This window comes from Nilaparvata lugens, chromosome 11 (assembly GCF_014356525.2).
Source record: "Nilaparvata lugens isolate BPH chromosome 11, ASM1435652v1, whole genome shotgun sequence".
Classification (NCBI taxonomy): Eukaryota; Metazoa; Arthropoda; class Insecta; order Hemiptera; family Delphacidae; genus Nilaparvata; species Nilaparvata lugens.
The window spans coordinates 45,759,067-45,785,464 of record NC_052514.1 but is presented as its reverse complement, the minus strand read 5'-3'; the positions used below and the strand labels follow the sequence as shown (position 1 = coordinate 45,785,464).

General features: G+C 32.9%; 2 long non-coding RNA genes across 2 annotated transcripts; one reads left to right on the top strand and one right to left on the bottom strand.

Moving 5' to 3' along the window:
- The first annotated feature begins 957 nt into the window (after positions 1-957).
- Positions 958-9,151, top strand: LOC120353723. Its single transcript, XR_005572541.1, has 2 exons — positions 958-1,135; positions 8,728-9,151. It is a non-coding gene; the product is annotated as an uncharacterized LOC120353723 (long non-coding RNA).
- An 8,457-nt stretch (positions 9,152-17,608) lies between these two features.
- On the bottom strand, positions 17,609-24,682 carry LOC120353722. The gene is made up of 3 exons (XR_005572540.1): positions 24,572-24,682; positions 18,511-18,834; positions 17,609-17,731 (listed from the first exon to the last, which is right to left on the bottom strand). It is a non-coding gene; the product is annotated as an uncharacterized LOC120353722 (long non-coding RNA).
- Positions 24,683-26,398: the final 1,716 nt, after the last annotated feature.

Below are 26,398 nucleotides of genomic sequence, written 5' to 3'. Positions count from 1 at the left end.
AAGATTTCGCCCGGAATTCTGTTCCTCTGGTGAAATACACCGATGCTAAATTGTTTGGGGACTAGTTTTTTAAAAACTTATGCTGGATTCATATGGAAAAATATCTGAAAATTGAATAAAACTAGTCTGGAAGCTGTAGTGTGAGTAGTTTTTGAGAAAAAGTTGAAATATGCAAAAAAATCAAGTAGAAAAACACAGACTTCTACGTTTGATGCCCATAACTTTCTTTAATAACCAGTGAACAAATAATTTTTCGCAATAAAAATTGTAGAGAATTTAATTCTGAAAAGAATTATGTAAGCTGTGTAAACTAAATTTAAATAAAAGTTGAACAAAATGTATTCTTATGTAGTACATTACACCACAAAAATTTGCTGTTTTATGAGGAGAGAACTAATAACTCATAAGTTGTAGCTGATTGCAAATAAAACATGGATTTCAATAATAGCTGTTCTAAAACAGCTGATTTATTATGTTTTAAATAAGAAAATATTCAAAAGAATTATCAGCATCGGTGTATTTCACCAGAGGAACTGAATTCCGGGCGAAATCTTTCACTCTGTATAACTCGCTAGTGAAGCGTTTATGGATATATGTTTATATGAACTTTTTTCTTATATTTACCTCTACTATCACGTATTAAATTATTTTACCATAATTATGAATCACCCTGTTTATGGTGTAACTAGGAATGTAATAAAACAGAATTAATTAGAATGAAAACATTTAGAATGTAATTATGCAAACAGATTAATGCTGAGGCCTAATCTGTCTTCAGAAATATTGCAATAAAACCAAACAGATTTCGTCAATTCTACATTTTTATGAGATGTGGAACGGAAAAAATGTGAATAACTATTTTATTCTACTATCATCTTCTACAATATTAATGTAGTGATTCTTTGAAAGTTTTAGAAATTTCATGAAATAATGAGACCTATTTTACAATTTTTGCAGCCTCTACTCAATATTCCCTGCCAGAGCGCCGTTGCGAGATAGTCCCGAATTCCAGAGTTTGGTGAGCAAAATCGACGTGGACCCGGGACTAACAGGACGGCCTTCAACCAGGCTTGCTTCCAGATTGTCGCCATTCCATGCACTCTGGCCTTCTCAATCATCGGTGGCGTTATAACAGGTCGGTACCTATTTACCTATTACCTATTACCTATTTACCTATTTATTTACCTATTTGAAAATATTCATACACATAAAATTCAATTAAAAATATCTACAACTTTCTGTGGTGTGATAGAACAGAATTCAAGTTTCAAGATTCAAGATTCTTTATTGCCAAAACATCTTTACATTGTATGAGCACGTCAAAAAATAATAACAATAGGCCCTAATATAAAACTTGTGAAATAAAAGATAAATTATGATATAAAATTAAACATTAAGATAATAGAAATCGTAAAATATATGAAAATATTACAATAAAAATTTGTCTTAGTTATAAACAAACTACAATTCATATTAATATGGCGAGGTCCACGTTATAATGACAGTATTTGATTAACTTTTGTGTTGCTATCCTTGTCTATCATTCGACAAAGCAGGTAGTACTATCCTTTTCTAGCTCCGCAACGATGCCAACTCTGTTTTTGACAATGTAGAAAAATAATTAATTAAGGCAGAGAATCGGCAACGCTTTTCTTCTATCTTTATCCACTGCCATTATAACCTGGACCTCACTATAATAATTGATAAGTTATTCAGTTTTACCAATAGAATGACTGACATTATTTTTGACCAAGGAGGGCAAAGCTAGGGCGCAGTCGGCCCTCTCTTACACTTAACCTTTGTTATAGTCCAGTCAAATGATCGTTTTTCAGGAAACAGCCCCGAAAGAATTTTTCTCGACGGTTCTATATGTATTTTGGGGCGCTGAATTCGAATCTGAAATTTGCTGACACGCCAGAGGGCGGCTTCACTCCCAAAACCCCCAAAAACATCCAAAATTTCGGACTTTTTTTCAATTTTTCCATTTTATATCGTAGGCTAAATCATGAGTTTCTCAAGAAAAATCATTCTCGACAAAATTAGAGAGAATAAAATTTCCAATAAATTGAGTGGTCGCGCAGGATTCTTTGTATATATGATAGATATTAGACTAAAAATTATGTGAAGTACGGTAACTGAACTTATTTCGGACTTTGTCAATATTCTATGAAAACTCGGGAGAGAACAGAGAAGCTAGTAGAGTCCTCTTGACCTTAAGAGCTACTAACTTGGAGAGGTAAACATAATTTCTTCTCTTTCGATTATTTTGATAATAAATTAAAATATTGATAATTATTGATAATATTATTATAATCATTGATAATAAATTGTTAAATGATGAATGTGATATCTGTTGAAATAAATATAATAGAGATAGAAACGATTTGATATTGTCAAAACCTCTGAATTATTTTAATGATTTAAGCACATAGCAGTTTTGGTTGCTACACCATTATTTCTAATAGACTGTATTTTTTAGGAGTTTACTAAATAGAGAATGCTTGATAATGTATGCGGGCATAATTTCTTGTGAAATTATTTGCATACAGAATCATTTTCGCTAAGATTTATTGGTGCAAAGGCATGTTCTGTTATGTTTATATACAGTTATTCTTCCTTATTATTAGATATATTGCTTTTTTAATTATTGAATGGACAGCCACTTTATTCTTTCATTTTTGTTCATCTGTTATGCTAATTTTCCTTTACTTTTGCTATTCTGTTAATTTTTATGTTTATTTTAATAGGGGCTGTTTGTATTTTGAAATAGGTACCGTACTGTACGATATAGACATTTTATTTTTACGTTTACTCCTATTGCCAACATATTATTTCATTTTCACATTTTCTGTAATTATTGTTTGTGCTTTCTTTTGCGAGAATAAAGTTATTATTAATGGTGTAACAGCTGCAACTAGTGTCCTAAATTGTTTTGTGATGAATCAATAATTTTGATTTGAAAATTTCAATTATTTTCAATATATATTCAATTTATTCCGTATTTTCTAAGCAAAGTTACAACAGTAAACTCTTTCCTGGAGCATTCAAGAAAAATCATTCAATAATTTTAAACTCTTAATATTTTGAATTTCAATTCAATTTTCCTATAAGAAGTAGCCTAGAGAGTATTTTATAGACTCTATTTAGCAGAGTGATTGTAACTGAGCTGGTTTAGGAAGAGACAGAGTTGAAAAATATTAAAGCTGTGTTTACACAAAATTTATTATCAACAAAATGTTTATTTTTCCGTCCTTATAGGTTCTATTAGATTGAACATAACTTATCATAAACATGATGTGCATATGTGTTTATCAAGCTCCGTTTAATCTAATAGAATCTATAAGGACGGAAAAATAAACATTTTCTTATAAAGTATGCATTTAACTTTGGTGGAAACGCAGACTTCTATACGGTACCGAATCGATACCACATGTATTACTAAATTCCACACAAGTTAAATGATACTGAATGTATATTGATTTTAATTGGAGTATTTAAAGCCTACAATGACATAAGCTGCAGAGGAAACCAAGTGGAATTCATGAAAACTGTAGCCTAAGACTGAAAGCAATTCGATCATAATAAAAATATATTTATGAAGAATTATTTATTATCCTTAATTTAATTTAATATATAAGGGTACTAGTTATTCTTATATATAGACTTTCAACTAGCTACTAATGTATTAGCAAACTAGCCATATAGCAAAAATAAAAAATAATCTTAATACTTCATATTTCATATACTTCGTACTTCATACTTCGTACTTCGTACTTCATACTTCATACTTCATACTTCTGTCCTTCGTCGTTAACCAGCTTCCTGGCCTGGATGGACGGCGTCTCTTTGTATTCGGACCTAATTTGGTCGTTGTTGATTATACAATTTTTTACACAAACTTGACACCAACATTAATGTTTTAAAGCTTAACAACAGATCGAGATGGTCGGTCGGATTCTGTATCACTTAAATTAAATTAAAGACTGTTGGCCTTGAAATATTTAGCCACAGAGTAGAATGGCACACCACGCAGCCAGGCTCTAACTCTTGCACCAAAACTTCTGTCATCCAGTTCCCTCACCATATCTGGCAGCGCGCTGAAGATCTTCTGTGCCAGTACAGGGAAACAGTCTCTATTTAGTTCAATCTGCAGAAGGGTACATCAATTTTAGGTTTTCCTCTTGTATTATGTAAGAATGCTTATCGGCTCTTCTTGTCAGAATTGAATTGATTTTATTGTTTCACAAAAAACAGATTTATAAAACATCTGTAAATGTACTAATTTAAAGAAGATTATATCTATGTTTAAACTATTTTAGAAAATAATTGAAACTATATGTGTCTTATGTAATATGTAATATGTCGTCTTTAACTTCCATAATGTATGATTTTTGGCATTAATTTTCTGCTCTTGGAAAAAGGTATATTCATGCGCATAGTATCCGAATATGATGACCAAGCTGATGAATTGAAAGATGATTTCGAAGACTATCATTATTGGAGAATGCCTATAGAAGAGTAATTGATGGCATCCAAGCCTTTGATGGTAAATGAAAATGTTCAAAGAGTACAGTAGTGTTTCTCATGTGTTCTCGTTTCAAGCACTAGAATCAAACAATTTCAGTTTTCTCTGGCACTATACATATAATTATTTGCACATGATTATAACCCAATATACACTATTATCTTTAATAAAAACAATATGGAAACTTGATCAGTACCCTTTATTATTTAAAATAATAAAATAATAATATTTAAAGGGTACTTCAAGTTTCCATATTGTTTTTATTAATTTGTAAAAGTAGCCCATTCAAAGTGAAGTGTTTTACTATTATCATAATATATCAGAAGAGAATAATTCTCTTCCTTAATATGTTGGATAAATAATAGATAAATTCATATGAAGAGTGCGCACACCTGTTTTCAGCTTTTCACAAAAAATAGAATAAATTAATACGGTACTGTTGCTCTTGAGTAGGCCTATTGATTTTCCAGTAGTATAGAATTATGTCACCTCCTAGTTATTTGATTGTAAATTCTTATCTATTGCTTTATTATATTGTCATTTTAAATGATCATCAGTTGTTTCGATTGATATTGTTATAATGGTGATTAGAGTGTAATATTTTTGTGTTTTATCTAGTTTTTCAACCGTCGAAATTCTCAGTTTTTGTTGTATCTTAGTGAAAATGGACTAAATTTCATAAAAGTGAAATCAAAACCCTATTTCGAACTTATGTAATCTAAATTTAATTGAGAAATAGTACAAGGAGTAGCCTATCCTTAGCTTTTCTCTCCCGGTTAATCCTCTTTTGTAAAAATTATTAATAAATAAATATACAATATTAAATTAAAAAGACTAAGAAATTGTCAAAAAACCACAGATTTATTGATACTTAGAAATCAATTTTCTAAATATCAATAAATCCGTGGTTTTTTGACAATTTCTTAGTCTTTTTAATTTAATGTGAATAATTACCACATTATCAACTTCTCAACTGCACAAAAAGTGAAGTAGACAATAGTTATTGGCATATCAATCACTCCGCTTGAGAAATGTATTTTTGTGATTTCCACTTAGTAAGTCACTTGCACAGTAGTTTCACTATTTGTATGGACTGTTATGTGGTAGCAGAGACAAAAATAATTCAGGTTTTAGTCTTAAATATCTTTACTCTATGGTGGTAGGCACCGTATCTGTATTCATATTCGTTTCTACACCTTTTCCAACCGTATTTGAGCAAGTATTAATTGTAATTGAGAATAGTAAATTGTATTTGAGAAAACGTCAAATGTAAATGAGAATATTCAATTGTATTTGAGAAGTCATCGATCACTTGTAATTGAGAATACCGGTAGTGAATTTTATTTAAGAAAGTATCATTTCAATTTGAGAATAACATACAATTTGAAATCGAGAAGTTGTAATTGGGAAATGAATCTAAAAATCAGTACTTCCAGTACTTATATTTTTCATAACTGAACTCATATAAAATGATATGATAATATATTTAATATTCCAATAAAACGTTTAGTTTAAAAATAATATATATTTTCAAGCCTCAAAATCCATTGAAGAATTGCAGAATTGATTGATCAAGAGATGTTATTGATTAATGATGAAGTTCAATTGCGCCGTAAACATAGAAAATTTGATCTTTATCAAGTGCAATATTTCACAAAATGTTTGGAGACAGACGTCGCGTTGCTAATACATACATAGAAATGATACTCATTAATCATTCGTAAACAGTACAGAGTAAATACTTTCACCATTGAAAATATTAATTTGCCCCCATGCAAAGCCTACAGTAATAATTAGAATACTATGTACGTAGTACAGTATCCTTTCCTGCTCAAATCAAACCTGCACTGTAGGCTACAGAAGAGTCCGACATGTCATGCAATTGAAAAATTTTCTCATTTTCAATTGATATCTTCTCATTTACATTTGACGATTTCTGAAATACAATTCACTACTCTCAATTACATGCGATGACGTCCCAAATACAATTGACTATTCTCATCTACATCTGACATTCTCTCAATTACAAGTGACTATTCTCAAATACAATTGATACTTTCTCCAATTTACTCGATACTTTCTCAAATACAATTGGAAAAGGTGTAGTGATCCTATAGAATTGTTGATCTTATAGCTCGCAATTACAAATAATTTATCATGATGATATTTTCAAGCTGGATTCGCACATAGGAGTAGTGACAGTGATAATATAATTCCCATAAGCTCTTATAGGTCTATGCACATTCAGTACGGCCGAATCAGTATGAATAATCCCATTATAACTTATGGGAATTATATATTGTCACTTTCACTTGTGGTGTGCGAATCCAGCTAAATCCATACGTTTGTAAAAAGATTGATATTTTTTTGTGAAGTGGATAGTATTTACGTCTTTGTTCATTGTAAGTTTTTGTTTTATTGATTGCAATAAAATTTCAAAAATATTCTACAGTCGTAAAGTTTAATGCGGTACTAATAGGCCTCCCTAACCTAAATTATTTTACTATCAAAACGATGTTGACGAAAATTGTAAATAGTTGACAGTTAAAATAGTTTTTAGTCTTGAAGACTTATCCGTTTCTCATCAAGAAAGCATAATATAGTAGAACGATTAAAAAAAATTTGACGTCACTAAGGTCAGATATAGCATACCAATATTATCTGCACACTGTCAAATAAAATGAACGTCACTACAATTACAAGTATTGGGCTATAAGTTGGTTGCACAAAAGCCGGTTAAATTTTAATTGTGATTGATTATTATAAAAAGGCATTCTCTGATTGGTTCTTGTAAACTTAATCACGGTTAAAATTTAAACCGGCTTTTGTGCAACTGAGTCTATGTCTATGTCTATCAAAAATACTCGTATAGTTGGCAAAAATATAGGTTGCAATTACATTATACAAAGATAATATAAATTAATTTTAGAAATAGTTTATTTTGTAAATCTATGTACATAGAAATAGTTTCTCTTCAATAATTGAAGTAGAGTTAAACCAATTTGTACTTATCAGATTCTACAAAGTGCGCCAGAGAAACTTACTTATTTGAAAGGTCAATAAAAACAAAAGTACTTTAGATATTGTTTCAATCTTTTTTTATATAAGAATACAATATCCCAATTTTTTTTCCATTCAGTCTTGGAAATGAGATCAGACCAATGGCGACCCCCATTGCGCATACACTGATGAAGTCGATTTTTGAAATTTCGTTGCAGTATATCAATCGGTATGTTGGCAATGGCGTCGCGAATGTTGTTCTTGAGGTGTGCTATGGTCCGTGGTCGATCGACATAAACCAGAGGTTTCAAATAACCACATAAAAAAATCGAAAAACCAAATAGAAAAATGACCATTGTCACTAAAAAAATTACCGCGTCTTCAGGCAGGTTGTCAATCAGCATATCACATGCATTTTGACGGGCAACAAAATCACGTTCAGTCAATTCTTAAACAACAGCCAATTTATAGGGATGAAGTTGAAGGTCTTAATGGAAAATTCGTCGAGCAGTGGAGTCAGTAATTGCCATAGCAGCTGCGTGTTTGCGAGCCGAACGCCGGGGAGAACGCACAACTGACTGCCTCACTCTTTCGATATTTTCTGAGTCTGATGGTACGTTGAAGTCCATTTCTGGGTTTAGCGACACTTCCACACTCCTGAAATGAGTTAATCCACGACAGAATCGAATTATGGCCAGGAACGAGTCTGTGGGGAGGAATTTCAAATCGATCGCGGGAGGTGATCGACCATTAGAAAAGAAGCTCTCAACTGCGAAGGCCCGCTGCTCTCTAGACCAGAGCATGATGGCTAATTTACTTGAGGGATGATAAACTTGAGAACTTACCTCTTCAGATGCGCACCCTCCTGCCCCTTTACACGTCCAATTCAACGTACGGGATTTTTTTCAAATAAGTAAGTTTCTCTGGAGCACCTTGTAGTATAGATCGCACAAGACTGCAATCAATATAGAATGACTTTTTCATTACATAACGTAACGAAGTATGGACAGTAAAGTCCACTCTACCACTTAACCACGTTTTGATTCATGGGGTATATTCTTATATTTTCTGTATGAAAAATAATGATTCTCATTATCAATAGCCTGGTATTATAACCAGTCTATTTTATTCCCTCTATGAAAATAGTATCATTATTCTTGGTTTCTCTTCAAATATCCACTAATAATATTTTTCCATTTCAGGTACAATAATAAACCTTTCATCACCAGCCACCGGATCTGTACCTGAGGACTCTTTCTTTGAGGATGCTCTGCACTGGGAAATCCCCAATGAAAGTGATGAGTCGACAGAAAAAAATGTGCCCGAAAAAACGGAGTCGACTATAATAAAAGTTCACGAGCCTTCTGATACCAAAGTGGTTGAGGAAAAGTGCTAAACTAAATATTAATAACCTTAAACTTCAGTGTGGTCACAAAGAAAAAACAGTTTCGGTGGGAATTTGAATAGATATCACCACTTCCATGGAATCTGTAGGGGTTGCCTCAGTGATCTATATGGTACATATATACTGCTAATGTACTTTAAAACATGTCCCTCAAGGGGACAAAATGAAGGATTAAATGTTTATTACGAAGGATGTGTTCTTATAAAAATATGTTCAACGAGTGTGTATGTCTAATTTTTTGCATGAAATACACCAAATAACTGAATATTGCAAAGAATTTGCAATATCCTGGTGATGATGCATTGGTGAAATCAATTATTTTACACGTTATGTTGTGGCCCATTTTCGACGGTTTATTTGAACGGTTATATAACAACCAGTATTGTGGTGTCCTGGTATAATACTACAAAAGACAATTTCTACAAATGTAATAGTCAAAATAATTTAATGGTGAGTACAAATATAACACATAATCTCCTCTTCACAAATCAAATTACATAATTTATTCTTGGATACAATTACAAATCATAAAAATATGATCCAAGATTTCATAAAATAAACTAATTAACAATAATCAATTCTCCAATCTAAATCGATTGGGAATAGCACAAGTTTACCTAATTTTTTCTCTCCCTATCATTTTGATGATGTACTTATTGTATGAAACAATAAAGAATACAATTAGGAATTGCTCCCTCGATTGGAATTGAACGATATTGTTTAATACTCAGCATAAAGTGATTCTTTATTGACTCATACAATAAGTATATCATCAAAATGATAGGGAGTAAAAAATAAGGTATCCTTGTGCTATTCCTCTCCCAATTTAGATGAGGATGAATGAAGATTGGAACTAAAACTGTCGTATAGTTTTGATTATTAAAATTATTGTCTTGAAGTAACCGTTTGCGATAATATCAAGAATTATGCAATATGATACAGTAGATATCATCTACAATATCAATGAAATCTTGTTTTACAATTTCATCTTCAAAATAAGACACAAAAGCCGGTTAAATTTTAATCGTGATTAATTTCACGAGAACCAATAAGAGAAGGTCTTATTGATAAAACGGCTTTTCTGATTGGTTCTCATGGAATTAATCATGGTTAAAATTTAACCGGATTTGTGGAACCGGCACAAAGTCTGTATAGTATTACACAGATGTTAACGGATGGTCCACTACTATTCAATAAATAAATTATTAATTCATAAATATTTGAAGGAACTGGCTATAGATCACTGGTTAAATATTGAATGAATGCTAATAACTAATGAAATACTGGAATGCTGTCTAGGAATATCAAGAATTTATTTATAGAAATATTTCATACATGTTCATAGATAACATAATGTGATATCGCTAGACAGCATTCGAGAGTTTCATTATGGATAAAAATACTACTATATCTCACCAACAACAGTAACTAATAGCTGAGTAAACTGGATTTTTTGAGAGAAATAACAGATTCATTTCACAATTCATCAGTGTCCTATAAAGCAGACAATAATAACAATATAAATTATTATGCAATAACACAAGCAGTATTTGAAATTGAAACTATAGAACCTAAGAATAGTAAAATAAATCCAATTACCTCAAAATTGTAATATACAATTATAGTAATACATTGTTGAATATTTCAACATCACTAGTAGATTCAAGCTGCGTTTACACCAAGTTATTTACAAAATGTTAATAACTTAATCCTTATAGATTCTATTAGATTGAACATAACTTATCATATACATGATGAACATATGTGTTTGTCAAGTTCCGTTCAATCTAATAGAATCAAAGGTACCTAGAATACAGAATGTTGAGACATTGATAGAATCTATAACATTTTGTTAATAACTTTGGTGTGAACGCAACTTTAGAATAATGTTTCAATATATTGCTCTTTCTTTGATACTAAAATTGATATCACAGTACAACAAATAGGAATAAAATATCCAAATAAACAATGAACTAAAATGTCATTCTCTATTCGTCTGTGGAAAAAATGAAACGTCTAGAACTTCCATAAGTTATTGGTTTGTTTACATTATTTTTTTCAGGGTACTGATCGTCTTTGAATGATTATCATTCATTATGAAAATTCGATGTCAAATCAGCAGTATGTAAGTAAAGGATCTTAGACTTCAACGGATATCCTAGAAACAACTAACTACTACTACTACTACTACTACTACACTTTTATTCGCTTATAACAGAATATTTCTGTAAATTGATATTAGCATAGAGTCGCAGAGTCATAATGTTTATTGTTTATTATACTGGTAGGCTATTAGTAATGGTTTGGGGGAGCTAAAGGGTTACTAAATTTGTATTAGATTGAATGTAAATAGCTAACTCTTGAATTATTAATTGATATTTTTAGTTTACTCAGAAGTAGTTGTTTAGTTTTCGCAGAAGTAGAATTGATTGATCATTGTTGATTAGTTTCCATGTTTTACTGAATTTCTATTAGAATAGATGAATGATACAGCTTGAATCTCATGAAAATTATGGAAACAGCTTAATATTTATTTTACAGGATAATTTGACAGTAGGTTTCATTGGGGGTTCTATTTGAATTGAAAGACTAATTGTTTGTTACTTCAAAATTTTGGTCCGCCATTTTGAATCCAACTTCATTTTTTGATTGGAAGGTGGTCATATATGATACATGATTTAGATACAGAACTTCAAGAGAAAATTAAGCTGTATTTACACCAAAGTTATTAACAAAATGTTTATTTTTCCGTCCTTATAGGATTAAATTATATAGGATTAAATTCTGTCCTTATTGGATTAAACGGAGCTTGACAAACACATATGCACATCATTTATGTATGATAAGTTATGTTCAATCTAATAGAATCTATAAGGACGGAAAAATAACAATTTAATAACTTTGATGTAAACGCAGCTTAAATGGCGAGAACCATACACTTGCAAAATAAATATTGAGCTGTTTCCTAATGTTCACAAATCCTGTATATTGTGGTTCTGATTTTTTAATATATTGTTTGGATACATAAGAGAAGTCCAGAACCAATTTTTTCATGCAAAATTTCCATCCAGAACCGAAATTCGAGGTTTTTGGCTACCCTATATCTATCACAAAAAAAAATTGTATGAAAATTTGGTTCTGGATTCTATTAATATTATGTTTGTTTCTGTCCATAAAGTGAACCACATTGGGTGGTCACAGATAGACAAGTCAAAGAAAAAAATCTGGTGTGGCGCATTCACACAACTTTCCTTGCCGTTTTGAAAATTGATCATCTGACGCTAGTGTTCACGCGCATCTCAAGTCTACTATTCAAAGATCTGAGCCAGCTGGTGACAGGACAATAACGGTGGATACACACGAGATCTGCTATTTCTTCATAGTGAATGATATTTAAGAGAATCAACATTGTCAAACGTTTGCAACTGAATAATCACATTTTCTCAATTTCAAGCTTATTTTCAATTTAGGTGAAAATGTTACGGAACATTAATTGTAGAGATTTTCATGCTCAATCTTTCCCAATCAAAATTTTTCGTTTAAATTATATCTGAGACCTGAAAATTGGAAATCTAAAATCAAACTTTGCATAGATGGGGCAAAGCTCCTGAAATTTTTACAGATATGGGACTAGTGGCAGTTGATATAGCTTATCAATGACTATTTTAGGTATAAATTTGTCAATATTGTTTTCTATCACGAACTGCTTATTATTAAATCACTTTTTGCTTTTGGAAAAAACTGCTAGTCGTTTTTTCCAAAAGCAAAAAGTGTATAAATTTGATCAAAATCGTTGGAGCCATTTTCGATAAAGACGCGAAAAAACCTGTTCTTGACAACATTCTCGCCATTTTAGCCGCCATCTTGAATTGCATTTGATCGAAATTGTTCGTGTCGGATCCTTATAATGTAAGGACCTTAGGTTCCAAATTTCTTGACATTCCGTTTATTGGGAGATGAGATATCGTGTACACAGACGCACATACACCCTCATACACACACACACACACACATACATGCAGACCAATACCCAAAAACCACTTTTTTGGACCCAGGGGACCTTGAAACGTATATAAATTTAGAAATTGGGGTACCTTAATTTTTTTTCGGAAAGCAATACTTCTCTTACCATGGTAATAGGGCAAGGAAGTAACAAAACATGCACTCAAAAAGGCAAGATCAAGCATCAAGCAAAATACTGTCCAAATCAGTATTCCCACAACTGAAAACCTCATTCAGCGCATGAAACGGGTGATCCTCAAGGAAGAGTCAATTTTCTTATTATGTATCCTAAGAATATATTGAAAAATCAGAACTATAATATATATTGCAAGTAAGCCCCCCTTTTCATGTCTATATTGACTGGTTCGGTGCTCATTCATAAAGTGAGGTCCACGTTATAATGGCAGTGTTTGATTAGCAATGGTATTGCTATCCTTGTCTATCATTCAACAAAGCGGATAGCGTTATCTCTGTCTCGCTTTGTTCTGTTGCCAGATCGTCTCTTAACAATGTAGAATTAATATTAACAAAATATTTTATCTTAATTATGAAAGTTCATATTGAAATTATTGGAAAATATAATTTTTTGCTTAATAAAATATAATTGATTATTTTAAACGGGAATAAACAATTAGGCTCAACTCACACTCACGCGACTCAGGTCGAAAGAGACTCGACTTACCACATTACCGCACTACCTACATATTACTACACACTACATACACCTTTCAAAGAAGACATTTTTCAATTATCCATCTTTATTAGAGTTTTATAATTATCAGTTTATTTTTTCATATTATCAGCTAAATTTTTATCCTGTAGTTTAAAAGTTAGGCTCAACTCACACTCACGCGACTCAGGTCGAGAAGAGACTCGACTCTAGTCGAGAGCATGTGTTTCCAAATGGTGTGACTCAGACCAGTCGACTCTAGTCTCCGCGACTGTCACCATTTGAAAACACATGCTCTCTACTAGAGTTGAGTCTCTTTTCGACTGAGTCGCGTAAGTGTGAGTTGAGCCTAAATATTACATTAATGAACGTGTATCAGCTACCGTTTATAGAAGTCATTGACAAGACCGAAGATCGGCAACGTTGTTCTCCTATCTTTCTCCATTGCCATTATAACGTGGACCTCACTATAGATTCTTAATAATGTCGAGGGTTGCCGAAGGTTGATGATTGTGAGTTCCAATGTTGCACAATTTAAATGCGCTGATTGAGTCCATCAGTCGTATAACTCGGAGCGCTATCAGGCGCATTTGTGTTGTCAAGTATCCTACAATAAAATAAAATAATATAATAACAATCCGACTTTAGTCAAAATACACAATAAGAAAGTAAAATTTATTCCACAATGAAAAGGAGAATGTAGAAAAAGATGCGAAAGATTGAACAGTTCAAGATTCAAGCATTCTTTATTGCGGAAAACTTTTGTAAAAATGCATAGCATCGTCATAAATTAAACATGATAAATACAAAGTATTCAAAGAAATTAAAATTCAAACACAAGCATACAAACCGCACATAATACCCTCAAATTAGAAACCCCTCTTTCCTATATGGACATATTTCTCTTAAAATCGTTTTATGGATCTCTGAAATTACCCACTTCTAGCTCCTTTAAATGTGCAGGAAGCTTATTATGAGCTCTTGTACCAACCAGTAATAAATACCAATATAAACCATATAACAGTAATGAATGAATTGATTGAAATTATTTTTAAAAAGCATGAAGTAGCCTAATCATTTTTAATTTGAGACTGGAAAAAATTGATAGGCCTACCACAATATGAGGGAGATATTACAAGAGAAACTTTGTTTAGTCACAAATCAAACGATTGACGAGGCATTTTTCAAGATAGAACGAATATTAGGAGAGATTAATTAAGTTCATCTGAGCTGAATAGTTATTTGTGTTTTCTGGCTCTAAATTTTGTAAAATTACACAAACATTTTTCAATTAATGGTGATTCGAGGTAATTTTTTTGCTTTTTATTCAGTTTTTTAACCGTAAAAATTTAAATTCTTAGTTTTTGAGTGAAAACTAAATTTTAGAAAAGTGAAATCATAACCCTATTTTGAACTTTTAAAATGTTATCTAAATTTGGAAGAGAAATAGTATAAGGAGTATCCTTAGTTTTTCTCTCCCGATCAGTGCTTCCTTGTAAAAATGATAAATAATAATATATATATGGTAGCTCTAGTAATGGGTGAGTGCTGGAGGTTTGAAGCAGTGCTCGCAAAGGCATACTGCTATCGTCTGTCTCAATAAAGCAACAATCTCCATCAGTTTTGCTTGTTATTCCAAAGCGATTTAAGATCATTTCAGAAAATAATAAAACGATCTAAAGCTAGGTCACCTATCACACTAAAGCTGCCATAATATTTCACTTAATATTCGTTCAATCTTTAAAAATAGGTGTCAATCGTAGTATTGCTTTTAGATAATAAGTAGTATTACTTGTAAATAGTAGTTTTAATTTGTGTTTTTAATCTATTATTTTATATTAATTTCAATAAAAGGGTAGGCTACTATAATGCTATTTTATAAATGCATGTTATGCATTTGTAAGAGATTGTAACGTTCAGTTTAGTGAATGAACTGGAGTTGTACCTTATCTCCGTCGCGTTCCTCGTATTTCTCCTTGATGTTTCCCGTATGCGGGTCGTTCACGCCGTAGCTGGAAGCGTATTTCGGGTACAACTGCAATGCAAAGAAACAATCTAGAAGACATAACCTCATTTGGATTTTTAATGTTACCTAAATTTGGGAGAGAAATAGTACAAGGTATTCTTAGTTTTTCTCTCCCGATCTGTGCTTCATTGTAAAAAAAGAATAAATAAAGAATAAAGGCAATAAATTAGATTCCTCCATTCTTATAATAGATCCCTTTCATGCACATTACAGTATTTTCAGGCCAGCGCATCTAATAAAATGCGAATTCCCACAATAAAAAATCTGGTGTGGCGCACTCACACAACTTTCCTTGCCGTTGTGAAAATTGATCACCTGACGCTAGTATTCCCGCGCATCTCAAGTCTACTATTCAAAGATTTGAGCCAGCTGGTGACGGGACGATAACGCTGGAGACACACGAGGTCTGCTATCTCTTCATAGTGAATCATTTAATAGAATCAACAGTTGCCAACAGTTTGCAATTGGATAATCACATTTTCTCGAATTTCGAGCTTATTTTTAATTTTAAATGAAAATGTTACTGAACATTAATTGTAGAGATTCTCATGCTCAATCTTTTCGACTCAAAATTTGTTGTTTAAAATGTATCTGGAGCTAATCTGATAATTGATAATCTAAATTCAAACTTTGCATAGATGGGGCGGAGCTCCTAAGATTTTTACAGATATGGGACTTGTGGCAGTTAATAGAGCTTATCGATGACTATTCTAGGTATAACTTTAATCAAAATAGTTGGAACCGTTTTCGAGAAAATCGCGAAAACCCTGTTTTTAACAACATTTTCGCCATTTTAGACGCCATCTTGAATCGCATTTGATCGAAATTGTTCGTGTCGGATCCTTATATTGTAAGGACCTTACATTCTAAATTTCAAGTCATTCCGTTAAATTGGGAGATGAGATACACAGACGCACATACACTAATACCACACACACACACACACCACACACACACACACACCATATACAGACCAATACCCAAAAACCACTTTTTTGGACCTTGAAACGTATAGAAATTTAGAAATGGGGTACTTTAATTTTTTTCGGAAAGCAATACTTTCCTTACCTATGTAATAGGGCAAGGAAAGTAAAAAATCAGTGAGCATATTAAGGTGAAATAGAAACGACATGGAGAAACTCCACAGCTCTGTTTATAGTGTAAACTTCAATGAACATATCAGGCACAGCCAGAAAATAATTCACATATAATATACATAAAATATATATACATGATATTATTACATAAATGATATTATTTAATTATGCTTCTTATCCAGGAACAATGCCCTGGACCTAGAATATTCGTAGGGAATTCTGAAACATCCTTTATATCTATGAACAGAGCAGATAATACATAGAGAAAGAAAGATATTATAGTCTGTGTAAAATAAGTTGAGACTTGACCCTCCATAATACGATCTTCCGACTACTTTTGACAATTGAAAAAATAATTTCAATTATTTCTGAGAAACTTTCTCGCTTTCACCACCCACTTATCTTTCGAAAAAAGTTTACAGCATGTCGAAAATTTCATGTTTTCTGCTCAAAATGTCTCGGCAATCATAATCATTAATTAAAAATAACTATAGGTCGGATAAAAATTATCCAGACACAATAGAAGGAGACATTCTCTCCGTTATTTGATATAAAATTATTACGCATTACGACGCCCCATGATTCTGAGAGAAGTGATATTAAAAAGAAAAACAAATCTTCGCGTTGTTTCCAATTTTATCATAAAAGTTAAATTTCCTTTTAATCCTTCAACCCTGAAACTTTTTAGCACTACTAGGATATCGGGGATGATATTCTACATCAATTCGTTGGATTGGAAATTTGAGAAAGTTGCAATTTTACACGAATTGGCAACCTTGTAATTTCTTCGGATGGAGGGCCAAGTCTCAACTTATTTTACTCAGACTATGATAAATACTGTACTTACCAAAATAGATAACTAATGAAAATACTGTAAACTTAGGTTTACAAATCTTTGCAGCTTCTAGTTCTCCATCTGTGAGTAGAATACGAGCGTGCAGTTGATAAAGTAAATCGAAAATTTGATCCACTACATAAGGCTACCTCCGCACAGAATGATCAATTCCTGAAAATATTTATAAAATTATATTTATAATAATAATATATATAATATATATTATTAATTTATAATAATATATATAATATATATTTATAAAATAATATCATATTTGATAATATTCATAAATTTCAACAGCACTTATCATTGCGAAGCGAAACAGTAGTATTAAATGAACAGTATTCGAATGTGTCAGAACATATTGAAGCATTGAAGGACGACACATTTGAATACATGCATAGCTTCTCATTATTTTCAGCTACCTTCTCCGCTACCAAAATATAAATATTTCTCAGCCCGGGAATCGAACCCAGTACCTCCTAATTGTCGGTTAGGAATGCTTACCCTTACACCAAACTGACAATCGGTGAATATTCAGTAATTTCCGTTGGCTGGCTGGCCGCTATGGCTTCGTATAAGATGAGCGCTGCTATCCAGAGATTGTCAGTTTGGTGTAAGGGTAAGCATTCCTGACCGGCAATTAGGAGGTACTGGGTTCGATTCCCGGGCTGACAAATATTTTTTGAATAGTAGCGCTCATCGAATTTCCATCTAGCTGTTTACCCTGTTGTCAATATTTGTAGTAGCAGAAGTCTTCGGGGTGAATTACAGCATTTAATTTGGATTTTCGTTTAATATTGATAAATAATCTAATAACTCCGTAGAAATCAATCTGAATAAAACTCAATAAAAAATCAATCTGAATAAAACTCAATAAAAAATCAATCTGAATAAAACTCAATAAAAAATCAATCTGAATGAAACTCAGTAAGGATTGAAATACTCACAGTCTATTCCGGCGTATTCTATAAATGCTGAAATAAGGTGTCCCATGAAAAGTGAGGAAGTGTTGTCTTCATGATATTTCAGTCCCATATGACAAGGACAGGACGTTGTAACTACTCTTCTTCTCCCTTGCCTTTTTCCCCATTATTTGGGGTCGGCTCTCCTGGATCTAAGTCACCAGTGACTGCGATCTTGGGTCGTCTCTGCTGTTAGTTCCTGACACGACGTTGTAGCTACGAGTTCTAATTGTGTGAACTCTCTTGAAGCGCATTGAAGAAAACATGTGACCGCACCGAGTTCTAACAGGATCTTGAAGGTCTTCAAAACTGGAAAACAAATGATATTTTTAAATAAACTGGACCTTATTAAACAAAAGTTTAGCACCCTTAAAAACAGAATAGGTTAGGTCAACATAGGTTTTAATCAGCTGATAGTTGCAGTGATAGTAGTTTTAATTTTTCTGCTCAAAATTTTCAAGTTTATTGAAACTTTTGGATTGTTTATTTGAGTTATTTCCGGCTCTTATTAACCCTTCGAAATTCAAAATTCATCAGTCATATCTCGAATACGTATTCTCTGAGTGTTAATCTTTGGTGAAAACAGAAATTTTAAACTTAACCTCACTTTGGACTATTTATGTGCCAAAATCAAGGAATTGAAGAAGTTTTGGGCAATTGCCTGTTTCTCTTTCCAAATATCGTGTTTGTGACTGTTCTAATAAATAAATTAATAAATAAATAAACATCTAATTATCTTATCAGCTAACACCAGCTTACACCAGGTTAACATCAGCTTATCTCTGTATTCTTTGTAGGAGTTTGACAACAGCAATCATTGATTTATTTTGAATTTTATTTGTGTAGTTGAGAAGTTGATATTGTGGTAATTATTCATATTGAATGAAAAAGACTAAGAAATTGTCAAAAAACCACAGATTTATTGATACTTAGAAAGACCGGTTTCGGTTATTACACCATTGTCAATCTCTGATTAACATGTTTATCAGACCGGTTTCGGTTATTACACCATTGTCAATCTCTGATAAACATATATTCATGAATAACCAAAACATGTTTATCAGAGATTGACAATGGTGTAATAACCGAAACCAGTCTTTCTAAGTAGGTATCAATAAATCTGTGGTTTTTGACAATTTCTTAGTCTTTTTCATTCAATTAGAAATTGATATTTGGGATCGAATTAGTGGTATAAATCAAGTGTTTTGGAAAATAGAGTATGAAATTTGGGCAATCCACTCACCAATCATGACAAACAGATCAGAAGTGTAGGATGATGACTCTGGACCATTTCCCTTAGGAGGCTTCAGCACCAGGCTGACAGCTAGGCCAAAGTAGGCTCCAAAAACATGCACTATTAACGAACCTCCCATGTCTGCAATCTGTAACAAAATAAATTGAATGAAATAAATTTGGAGAGTGAAAATAATACCCTTGTTTGTAGCCAATTTATAATATAATCAAAATAGCTCTATGAATACCGTATATAATCTTTGATCAATAATTAAATGATCTTTATGATTATTATTAACTAGCCGTCAGGCTCGCTTCGCTCGCCACATCCGTCTGGACCCCCGTAAAAAATTATGATTGAAGTAGCGGGCACTGCTACTGCTACAAAATCAATTTTTCCGCGATAAATGCATTTCAATCTTCAACTTGGTGCCAACCTATCAAAGTCAACTCAACTTAATGCCAACCTGACAAAATTATTAATTTAGGTTTCGGTTATTACACCATTGTCAATCTCTGATAAACATGTTTTGGTTATTCATGAATATATGTTTATCAGAGATTGACAATGGTGTAATAAACATGGTTTCTCTGATGGTTCATCAGAGATTGACAATGGTGTAATAACCGAAACCGGTCTTTCTAAGTATCAATAAATCTGTGGTTTTTTGACAATTTCTTTGTCTTTTTCATTCAATTTTATTTGTGTACCAACTATAGTTAAGACTTATATGTAGTTTCAAACTGACGCTATTCAAATGTTTTTGTATAAGTCTGATGAATAAAGGTTTTTCTATTCTATTGTATTTAACATGAAAAAAACTTTAGGTCAGGTTAGGACTTTGAACAATAGGTACTATACATACTATGAAGGCATGTATAGTGTTAAGGTATGTGATTATTTACACAAATTACTGGTTCACAAATATTATTTATTTATACATTCATGGACAGAATTCATCAAGTATGAATTCTCAAATATGAATGACTGGGAAATGAACAACTGGCTAAAGCCCAAAACTGTTCCATTCCCAAATTTGGATAGAAATTGTCCAGAAATATGTTATGCTTATCACTTCATTAGTTTTGTCCAATTTTGAGTCCAAAATAACACGGTGTCCCAAGAAGAGATTTACACGTTTAATTTTATATTACGTGCCCATTCATGCACCGACGTTTTCAAATTTACACAGTAGGTTCTAAAAATATTCTGCGAAAATCTCAGCTCCCTAATTTCCGTAGGAACAGAATGGCGGCATATTGAAAATTTTACCAATTCGCTTCCTGGAAAAACTACTGCCGCCATTTTGTTTCTACGGAGGTTGGGTAGCTGAAATTTTCCCAGCATATTTTTATATTTTTAGAGCCTACTTTGTAAACAAATTAGATTTGGAACCGTTTTGGGCTTATAAGCCTGTGGTACTTTTCTGTAAGTTGTGTAATTCTGAATGAATGAATAAACTGTGTAAAATTTGAAAAAGTTCAATTTCATTTTATTAATATAAAATTAAACGTGTAAACCTCTTTGTGGGACACCTTGTATAATATGAGAGAAGTAAATCCGATGTAAATTAAAGTGAACTGTAAGACCAAGACAAGAGAGATAGACCTTAAAATGATCAGAATCATCATAACAATATTGCTTGGGTGAAAGCTTCTGAAAAAATCTGGTGTGGCGCACTCACACACACTCTCCTTGCCGTTATGAAAATTGATCAACTGACGATAGTCTTCCCGCGCATCTCAAGTCTACTTTTCTAAGATCTGAGCCAGCTGGTGACAAGACAATAACGCTGCAGACACACAAAGTCTGCTATCTTTTCATAGTGAATGATTTAATAGAATTAACAGTTGCCAACAGTTTGTAATTGAAATAATAACGAATTCGATTAAAATCGTTGGAGCCGTTTTCGAGAAAATCGCGAAAACCCTGTTTTTGACAACATTTTTGCCATTTTAGCCGCCATCTTGAATTGCATTTGATCGAAATTGTTCGTGTCGGATCCTTATAGTGTAAGGACCTTAAGTTCTAAAATTCAAGTCATTCCGTTAATTGGAAGATGAGATATTGTGTACACAGACGCACATACACTCATACACACACAAACACACATACAGACCAATACACAAAAACCACCTTTTTGGACTCAGGTAACCTTGAAACGTATAGAAATTTAGAAATTGGGGTACCTTATTTTTTTCGGAAAGCAATACTTTCCTTACCTATGGTAATAGGGCAAGGAAAGTAAAAATTAACAGCTATGCTATCTTCACTATGTTAACCAGTAGAAAGATGCACCGAGATCGCTAACATCTTGTCACCAGCTATCGATTTTTTTTCATCACAAATCGACTTCACAAGGATGCTGAGTGCCCTTCGAGAAAGCTTTGATTGAGCTTCAACTCAGCTACCATCCTGACGTGTGCAGCAGACTAAGGCAATTTCTAAGCTGTTCTGCTGCACTAGATAACCGTACAAAAAACTAATATTGTTATGATGTATATCTTTGTAACTTACTTGTTTTTTGTTCTAATAAATAAATTAACTGCTAAGTGTTAACCTTGTGTTTGATATAGCGAGTCAACAGCTCTCGGTGACTATAGTGAGGTCCACGTTATAAGGACAGTTTGATCAACTTTGGTTTTGCTATCCTTGTCTATCATTCGACAAAGCCGGTGGTACTATCCTTTTCTAGGTCAACAACGATGCCAATTATGTTTTTGACAGTGTAGAAATATAATTAATTAATGCAGAGAATGGGCATCGCTATTCTTCTATCTTTATCCACTGCCATTATAACGTGGACCTCACTATAGTGTTGTGGTAATACTCACTGAGGGGAAGCTACGTTATCTTCACTATGTTAACTGCTAAGAGTTAACCTTATGTTTCATATAGCAAATCAACAGCTCACGGTGCCTGGTGTTATGATTGTGAATGTCACTACGGGCAGCCAGAGTATGCTGCATCCTCTTGACATACACCCAAGCACAAGAGGATGTAGTAGCTGATGACCGTCACTACACCAAGGCGACCAAAGACGGGCTTCAAGATGGTCGCTGCCGTTTATGATTCTTACAGCCCTCTTTTGCAGCCTCTGGTCATCAGCAGCCCCTGCCGAGTGACCCCACAGGAGCAAACCATGGGTGAAGAGAGTGTGATACATCATTAAAAGATACCTCTCAGTCACCAGGCTCCCTTATCTTGAGCAGCAGGAAGCAAGAGACCAACAGTCTTGCACACAGTCATTTATACTAATGAGATGTGAAACCAGCCTTACTGTTAGAAGATTAATCAACAGGTCCTACATAATATTTGTTGTCAACTTGAAAAAAAGTTGAAGAGGTGAAAAGGGTTAGTAGAGTAATCATGGTAAGGGAATGGGTGCTATAATTTGATATATAATATCAAACTTGAATTTAAAAAAAACTTTTGAAGTGAAAATGCACTTACTTATTTGTAGTGACGATCGTTTCGACCTGTTGTTGGTCATCATCAGGACTGTGGGAATTTACTCAGATGACAAGGCTATGTGTGATAAGAGATGATAGCCTTGTCATCTGAGTAAATTCCCACAGTCTGATGATGACCAACAACAGGTCGAAATGATCGTCACTACAAAAGTAAGTGCATTTTCACTTCAAAGTTTTTAAAATTCAAGTTTAATTTTAACAGTAAAAAAGTATGGATATACAACAGAGTAATATAATATCATGTGGAGTTAACTAAAGAAAATGTAGTTTTAAAGTGAGTGAAACTTGATAAAAAGAAAACATCTATAGATTGATGATATTATTTCTTGATAAGCTGAAAGAAGTTAATTTTGAAGAAACAGATTATTGATCTACAGGAACTGGTTATATTGTTATGAGATTCAGCAAAGGTTGTGGACATACTTAAGCTGCAAAAACTGGCTGCCCGAGTCATCACCGCAAGCTAATATCGTGCACATTGCAAGCCCTTATTTGTTAGACTTAGTATTCTAACAGTGATCTGCCACTTCCTACTTCTCTGTCTGATGTATGTCAAGAAGAACCAGCAGTACATGCTGACTTGGACTGATGTGCATGAACATAACACAAGACATCGAAAGATGATTGATACTCCCAGAGTACGCCTTCAGAGATCACAGGTGTGCTTCAGGTGTTCGGCATTGCCATATTTCAATAGGCTGCCTACAGGAGTATAATAGTTGGATCTAAGAGCGTTCGAGAGAGTTGTATCCCAGCACTTGAAAAGCAAGGCATACTACAGTGTTGGTGAATATATGTGGTATGATTTGTCGGAAATGCTGTCTTGCTAAACAAGCCTATGTATGTTTGTTTTGTGTATTACATGTTTTTGACGCCATTGATTCCATATTATGGGTAAAGGATGCAGATTCAAGTATAAAGATAGCCTACTTACTTATAACAAACAGTACGGTATAACCTGAAAATATAGTCTGCAAACTACTGTTCAAGAATTAGAGTGATTGATTAAATACAGTGAATAACTTGAATTCACAATTTGAATCACAGGTAACTTAAACTATAAAACCGGTAGCCTACAATATTGTTCAGTACGGAGGAAACTTATTCTTAAGTCTAATGAACAAATACTCTGGATCAATTATTATCTACTTTTTTACAATTTAAAATTTTATTCAATTTTTAATCATGGATGTATGATTTGTAACACTCTTTACCGCTATATGTACAATGCTAGTCCAACCTAATTTTTTTAAACTTTGAATCCATTTATTAATGCAACAAATTTAACTTAGGGGTATTTTTGTTGTGAGCTGTTTCAGTATAGATAAAATGTACTTACCAAACTTCACACTTGAATAAATTTTGAAAATTGTTTATTGCAATTTCCAGCTCCTCCATCTGGTCCAAAAGACTTGGGCCTGTCATTCTAAAAACCCAAGTGGAAAAAATCAGAAACAGATTAAAGTTCAAAATTATAAACATTTGAATTCTAAGTGATTTAAAATTGAAAGTTTGTTTACAATAAAAGTTTGTACAACTTTTAAAGTTTTGCCTGTGGTTTTAAAATTTTAAGGTTAGCCATGTTATCAAACAAAATGATAAGGTACACATGAATGATAGCTAGAAAAAAAACTTTACGGAAGAAAAACTAGAATTAATTTGTTGTTGTCTTTACCTTAAAAATTGAATAAATCTGTAAAATTTCCAATATGGAAAGGTGGAATTACCTTATAAAACGGGATTACTATTTGGGATTCAGTTGATGATTTGCTTGAATTTCTTCACGAGCAAAACAGCGAAGCCGATTGCTCACCAACTGCATCATGGGTAATGCGCCATATTGGTTGACGTAATGGGTTGCCAAGTGACGTCACCTTCGGATATCTTCGCAAGCAAGAGCGTAGTGGCGATTGGACACGAACATTCCCGAATGGGTCAATGTCTGAAGCTTCTACAATTCCGTACAGTGATGTGAGTAATGAGTATATTACAAGTGATTTACTCAATTTCAAGTGTTAATATTCAAATTAAAAACAATTAGTGTATTTAATAAGTGTTGTTCGTCATAAAATGTTGGAGTACCAGTGATCAGTGCGCTAGTTGATACCGATTTATAGGAAGGACCTACTCAGGCCTACCAGCCCCTACGAATTCGTGTACAAGGGTGTTAGCAAGAAATGTGATAATCTATGAAGTTCATGAACTCCTATGAATTAATACAGCGCAGATAGAAATGAGTGGACGTCCCAGAACAACGTCCTTCGCAGAGGGTAACAAGCAGTCTCCTAATCCTCCGTTAGGAGGCATGAAAATAAGTAGTAAGTGCAGTTACTTCGTATAGCTCAAGTAGAAATGACGTTGGTTAGGCTGAAAAAGTGTTCAAATATGGCTGCTATCAGTTCACATTTATATTCTAAGTACCAATTTTACAGTGCGTAGAAAGCTGTTTTGATTGTTTAATTCCCTCCAGATGTATTTGAGAAAAGGTAGTGTATGAACACTTGAAATACCGTAGTCATGATCACAATGAGACGGCCCTATCTAACCTATCGTTTCCTTACATTTCGTTTGGGACATAACCTTAAACTATTGATCAGTTACATAAAATGAATTACTAGTCATCTTCGTTTAAAAATTACATCAACTTATTAAAGCATTTGCCAATCCTATATTCCAAACATGTTTTTAGAAGCTTCTAATCCAACTGCTTAAATCTCTTGTCAAGAAATTGCGTTTTCATTGTTGATGTGATTCGTCTGGCCTAGCGTAACGATAGCTACCTATGATAAGCTTTTTGCATTTCTCTAAACAACTGTTGGAGTTATTTATCATTATTAAAAAGCAATTCTTTCTTTATTTTGATACATGACATAAATTTTGAGATGTGCGGATATTACTCTAGTTTTAAATTTCGAGCATGCCAATTCAGGTCATGATCTTGTCATTGATTTTTCAAAATTATTCTTTGAAATCTCATATATTATGAGTTTGATTACCGAAAGTAATATAAAGTAAATAACAGTATACTACTGCTCTCAAAAATTATTTACTTTTCAATCGTTGTAAGGCGTATTTGGCCGCTGTCCAATTTCACGGTCATTTATCTGAGCTAACCTTACATTTTTCAAGCTCACCAGGTCCGCTGATATTACTGTAAAAGATAGGT